The sequence below is a fragment of the Palaemon carinicauda genome, chromosome 12, assembly GCF_036898095.1.
Source record: "Palaemon carinicauda isolate YSFRI2023 chromosome 12, ASM3689809v2, whole genome shotgun sequence".
NCBI classification, from domain to species: Eukaryota; Metazoa; Arthropoda; class Malacostraca; order Decapoda; family Palaemonidae; genus Palaemon; species Palaemon carinicauda.
The window spans coordinates 143,116,841-143,124,340 of NC_090736.1; positions in this window are offsets into that span (position 1 = coordinate 143,116,841).

The following is a 7,500-nucleotide window of genomic DNA, read 5'->3' on the forward strand; positions in this document are numbered from 1 at the left end:
ATTAATAAAATTAAGACAAAATTTAAATATCAGATAAGTTCAAAATAATATAAAACTATTTCATATACCTTGAAACAAAAAACCAGTGAAGCGTCCATGTTCACATCAACATTCACGTCTCTTAAATTCTCCTTTGAGTAAAGAGAACAAAACGAAAATAAAATAAAAAGAAAAAACTTCTGGTATTGTATAGAATGAAACAAAATAGGCCTAGGTACATCAGTCGGGGGAAATGTTATATACGTTTTTGTTGCATTTGGAACACCAGAAATTTTCCCTGGACTTCACAGTGACAGAAAACATAAAGGATAACACAGTTGGTAGAAGGCAAAAAAAGGGAGAGGAAAAATTGAGACTTGAAGGTATCTATCTACAAAGGGGAAATTGTTGGAAAACCTCGACATTGATTTCTCATGTATATATATACTGTATATATATATATGTATATGTATATATATATATAAATGTATATATATATATATATATATATGTGTGTGTGTATATATATATATATATATATATTTATTTATTATATGTATATACTCTATATATATATATATATATATATGTATATATATACTATATATATATATATATATATATATATATAAATATATATATATATATATATATATATATATATATATATACAGTATAAATATATATATATATATATATATAAATATATATATATACATATATTATATACAGTATAAATATATATATATATATATATATATATGTATATATATATATATATATATATGTATATATAGATATATCAACGTCAATGACATTTGATGTTGAATTTTAGCTTTTGGAATGTATATCCGTTGGAAATTCATAAATGCTTCTGGCTGAGCAAGGATAGGAACCTATGCCTTTTTGTCCAAACAATGCCAGCAAAGACCTCTAACCAACCATGCTACAAGGACTCGAACCTATCCCTTCTAGTCGAAACAATGCTAGCAAAGACCTCTAACCAAGCCTTGATAGCACGGTTGGTTAGAGTTCTTTGCTAGAATTGTTTCGAGCCAGAGGCATAGGTTCGAATCCTTGCTCAGCCAAAACATTTATTATAAGTGAATTTCCAGTGGATATACATTTCCAAAGGTAAAATTCGATATTAAAGGCCATTTTGGTTGATATTTACATTGATTACATATATATATATATATATATATATATATATATAAATTATATATATATATATATATATATTATATATAAATTATATATATATATATATATATATATATATCATAACTTACTATATCATGTAAAATACGCGAAAGATCTGCTCCTTAATATTTCACAAACCCCAACTAACGTCTTTCTATTTTTTATTTATTTTCTTTCAACTCAGAAGCAGCTGATCTAGAAGAAGGACACTCCAAAATCTTGGGTAGTACCATAGCCTCTGTACCATTGTCTTTCAGTGTCTTGGGGTAAAATTCTCTTTCTTGGGAGGTACACTCGGGCACACTATTCTATCTAATATCTCCTTCTCTAGTTTTTTTAAAGTTTTTATAGTTTATATATGAAAGATTTATTTCAAATTGTTACTGTCCTTGGAATATTTCCTTTTAGTTGTTAATTACTTTTCTTGTAGTTTCTTTATTTCTTTTCCTCACTGGGCTTCTTTCCCTGTTGGAGCCCTCGGGCTTATAGCATCTTGCTTTTCCAACTAGGGTTATAGCTTAGCAAATAATAATAATAATAATATCAACAATAATGATAATATATAATATATATTTTATTATAAGTGAGATATCTGACGGCAAAACTGAACTGGAATGACTGTTTATAAAATTTCCATATAGCTTTTTGCGTCTCAGTATTTCACAACCCATCACCCAAACTAAAGTCATTAAAATTTTTATGTTTTTTAACTGATAACCAGTTATTTTATACAGTTAGATCTGATGGGAGAACATTTTTTCCTCGGGATTAACTATATTTATATCTTTATATAGAAATATCAATGTTGCATTTTATACATCAGTGCTGTATTTCACAACGGCCCTCCAACCCACGTCATTCATAAGTTACAAATGATAAAGATGATTCTTAATAACTTGGGTTTGATATGACTTTCCTGGGTTTACCTCTTTGGCATTTATTTACAATAGGACGCTTGATTTACAGATTAATATAACTTTCCTTTCTTTAGAGGGATGATTTGTTGTCCTTAAAGAATTGTTTTTCTATTTCTTTTGCTCGTCTTTGTTACTTCCTTCGTAATAAGCCAGGATGCTCTTTTCCTTGTGCCTCTTTTCTTCCCTACCGTTATCCCTACATTAAGGGGTTGGTTGCCTGATGCTCCAAGTTCCACCAAACTTCTTTTCTCTATATCATCTTTAACCTTATCTCGCCATCTATTTCTCTGCATCCCTCTCGATCTTCTCCCCCTAAGAGGTTCTCCCAAGCCCTCTTCACTCCCTCTCCACCATGCATCCTCAACATGTGACCAAACCATCTTAATCCTAACACTCTTATCACCTCTTCAATCTTTACTACGCCTGCCATTCTTCTTTCCTTTTTTTATTTGAATATAATGATAAACCATTGGCAAGAATCAGATAGCCACAGCGAATCGATGTCAGTTAAAACTTTAAGAAAAAATTCATATCCCAACACCCTCTGAAAAGAGCAATATTCTTCATAAAATTCTTGTGAACTGAAGGAACTGAACCTGGGTCATGCGTATTTCTCAATATTTTTTCGTTAAATTTTTTTCAAAAAAATGTTTTGGCTGTTGGGGGAAATGCTTTTGGTTTATTGAACATGACATTTTTTTAGGTGGACTTCTTTTACGATACTATACTCAATTTTTTTTGTAATGAGGCGCATTTGCACTGACTCGTAGCAGTGCCCTTATAGTTCGGAAAAGTTTCCTGTTCTCTGATTGGTTAGAATGGTCCAACCAATCAGGGATCAGGAAACTTTTCCGAACTATAAGGGCACCCCTGCGATTCGGTGCAAATCTGCCTCACTAAAAAGAATTGACTATAGTCGAACTATTGGAGCCTGAACTTTGGTACATTCGTGGCATAGGGCTATTGAACGTTTTCTGAAAATGGGTCTCTTGGAAAACATCTATGAACGTCATCAATATATTTGAAGTCGACAAACTCAACATCGAAGAATATTATTATTACTAGCCAAGCTACAACCCTAGTTGGAAAAGCAAGATGCTATAAGTCCAGGGGCTCCAACAGAGAATATTATTATTATTATTATTATTATTATTATTATTATTATTATTATTATTATTATTATTAATTTTTTTTAGCTAAGCTATAACTCTAGTTGGAAAAGCAGTATGCTATAAGCCCAAGGGCTCCAACAGGGAAAAATAGCATAGTGAGGAAAGGAAATGAATAAACTACAAGAGAAGTAATGAACAATAGAAATTAAATATTTTAAGAACAGTAACAACATTAAAATAGATATTTCACATATAAACTATTAAAGATTCAAAGAACAACTACAACAATAACAACAACAGAAAGAGAAATAAAATTGAATATTGTGCCTAAGTGTACTCTCCAGCAATGTAATGAAGTACATCCAAAATACGTCGCCATTTCCATGTAAGTGCTTTGCAATGTTCTCCTTAGTAATTGCAACATCATCTTGACACAATTTTTGATAGTCTTTATCCCCGGTTATATTACTTTTCATATTAGATGATTTATCATTGCTTGTAGGATTAAAAGTATTTTAATTATATCCCAAAGTATTCTTAGTTTCCAAGTAATGCAAGTACAGTTGGGCAAGTGAATTCCTGACACACCTAATTCCGAAGAAGTACATCCTGTCACACCCTGACTTCACGGCGAGTAACCAAACAGATAGTGCAGGGAGAGATGCCAGAGGTTGTGGGTGGGGCTAAAAACAGGAATTCGCCGTGCAGCAAGTGTATGACAGGGTGCACTTCGTTAGAGCTAGGTGTGCCGTGGATTTTTGTATCCAATTGTACTTATGAAACGCTCATACTTATTTAGTTTATCCAGTTTCGAAAATATCAAGATAGATATTTAATTTTGATCCATTTTAAGAAAGTCAGAGATTTTGAAGTTAGTTTTATAAACAAACTAAGTTTTTTTCTACAATGAGCAGCTTTCTACTGACCAGAAGATCAGGATACGAAGGATATCCTCAGAATGAAATATATTTCCTCGGAATACAATGTATTTCTTGAAACTCATCTGTATATTTTTGTCTTGTGGTGGTCGATTAACGTCCGCGACTGGTGAATGCCAGACTAGGGTTCGAGTCCTCCTCAAACTCGTTAGTTCCTTTGGTCGCTGCAACCCCACAATCCTTGTGAGCTAAGAATGTGAGGTTTGGGGGAACCAATAGGTCTATCTGCCTAGTCATCAGCATCCATTGCCTGGCCCTCCTTGGTCTTAGCTTGGGTGGAGAGGTTTTGGGAGCTGAAAATATATATGGTCAGCCTCTAGGGCATTGTCCTGCTCAAAAGGGCAATGTCACTGTCCCTTGTCTCTGCCATTCATGAGCGGCCTTTAAAACCTTTAAATCTCAAGCTCTAGATGTCGCTAGATTATCGCAGCATTATTTCATATGGGAAAGGATTGTTATGATTTTGCTATTGTTGAAATCTTTTATTTTAAATGTTAATAACTTCTTTTGTAATTTCCTTATTTCCTTTCCTCACCGGGCTATTTTCCCTGTTGGAGCCCTCGGGCTTATAGCATATTGCTTTTCCAAATAGGGTTGTAGCTCGGCGAATAATAATAATGATAATAATAATCTCTTCAGCTCCTAACTGCATCCATTTGTTACCTGGTCACTTTCTTCCTTGTTTCCATACTATTGTAACAATACCTTCGTAGTTTAACGATTTTCATTTGTTTCGCTTCAACGTTAAATAACTCCCCCGTAACAGCATAGGACCGGATACCTCATTTTCACCAATCAAGAAAGATTATCTCGCTAGAACTCAGCCTTAATCTCACCTATATGATATAGAAAAAGTGTCTGTCTTGGGTTAGAGTTCTCTTGCTTGAGGGTACTCTCAGGCACACTATTCTATCTCATTTCTCTTCCTCTGGTTTTGTTCAAGTTTTTATAGTTTATTTGGGAAATATTTATTTTGATGTTATTACTCTTAAATTTCTTTATTTTTCCTTGTTTTATTTCCTCACTGAGCTATTTTCCTTGTTGGGGTCCCTGGGCTTATAGCATCCTTCCTTTCCAACTAGGGTTGTAGCTTAGCAAGTAATAATAATAATAATAATAATAATAATAATAATAATAATAATAATAATAATAATTTTTCCGGTCACGCTTAGTTTTCTGTTCGTCCTTCGGGTAGTGGGGAGAGAGAGAGTAGTCATGCCCTGGAAAAAAGGGGATTCCGTTTGCATGTGCGAGGATATCTATGTAAATATTTAGTCATTTTTTACTGCTTGGGTACAGGAGTACAAACATTAACCTCCATGTTTAACAGCAGTGTTTCTAAACCCTGTTTTGACGTTGTTAATAGTTTATATATGACATATCTATTTTGACGTTGTTATTGTTTTTAGAATGATTTATCGTTATTTTGTTCTCATCATTTATTTATTTCCTTATTTCCTTTCCTCACTGGGCTATTTTTCCCTATTGGAACCCTTGGGCTTATAGCATCTTGCTGTTCCAACTACGGTTGTAGCTTAGCTAGTAATAATAGTAATAATAATATAGTGTTTTAATAATTTCTTAAACTTGAGTAAACGTACAGTTAATGACGAGATTACATCTCAATTATTTGTTGGCTGAGTCAAACTAGACTCGTCACTTCAGAATATTTCATCTAGGTCATGTGTAAACTTTAATATCTATTGCTTGAGGGTACACTCGGGCACGCTGTTCTGTCTCATTTCTCTCTCTTTTTTATGTAAGCTCTAATTTAAAGTTGTTACCTTTTTTTATAAATATTTTATATTGATTGTTTATTACTTCGCTTGTAGTTTATTTATTTCCTTGTTTCCTTTCCTCCCTGGGCTATTTTAGCCCGTTGGAGACCTTGGGTTTATAGCATCTTGCTTTTCCAACTAGAGTTGTAGCTTAGCTACTACTACTACTACTACTACTACTACTACTACTACTACTACTAATAATAATAATAATAATAATAAAAATAATAATAATAATAATAATAATAATAATAATAATAATAATAATAATAATAATAATAAAGATATGAACTATTACCCGAACAGCCTTACATATTCCGTAAACTAATTTAATTCAGTATAAATTGCAAGTCCGTACCACCGGACAATGTCATTCTTCTGTTAATATCACAGCTCATCTGTAATACATGTTACATTGTTCACATTTGATAGACTTGGAAGCTCAAACTGATTCTCGTATCTGTTATGGTAATGTATGAATTATTTGTTCAAGCTGGAATTTTTCATGAACGTTTGTTAAACCAGCTGACTTTATTTAGTGACAAAATGAAATGTTCGTATTTCGACCATTTTGTAGAATCGGATTTTGACGTTTATTTTGTAAATAACATAAAAACAAAATCTAGATATTTGCTGGAATTTTTCATGAACGTGTTTTTTAAATCAGTCGACTTTATTTAATGACAAAATGAAACGTTCGTATTTCTCCCATGTGATGGAAACGGTTTTTAACGCTTATTTCATAAATAAAAAAAAAAATAATCTAGATTTTTGCTGATATGACATCATCATCATCATCATCTCCTCCTACGCCTATTGACGCAAAAGGCTTCTGTTCGATTTTGCCAGTTATCTCTATCTTGAGCTTTTAAATAAATACTTCTCCAATCGTCCTCTCCAACTTCACGCTTCAAATCCCTCAGCCATGTAGGTCTGGGTCTTCCAACTCTTTCTAGTGCCTTGTGAAGACCAGTTGAAAGTTTGGTGAATTAATCTCTCCTGGGGAGTGCGAAGAGCATGACCAAACCATCTCCATCTATCCCAGGGGTGGCCAACCTATGGCGCACGCGCCAACAGTGGCACATTGCACTATACCCCAGAGATAATAAAAACAAAAAGCCCGCCTTCTCATAAAAAACTATAATACTAATAATAATAATAATATTTCTCTTTACAACTTTACATCTCTCCACACACACAGACACACACACACACACACACATATATATATATATATATATATAGTATATACTGTATATAAACACATATATATATATATATATATGTAGTATATATATACTACATATATATATATATAGTATATACTGTATATAAACACACACACATATATATATATATATATATATGTAGTATATATATATATATATATATGTATATTATATACATATACATAGTATATAGATATATATACAGTATATATAAATATATATATATATATATAGTATATATATAGTATATATATATATATATATATATATCAAATGATTCCATGTATAATATCCAAAAATGTCCAGATCACCATACTTAAAGGATTGAAAAGGGGTTAAGTTAG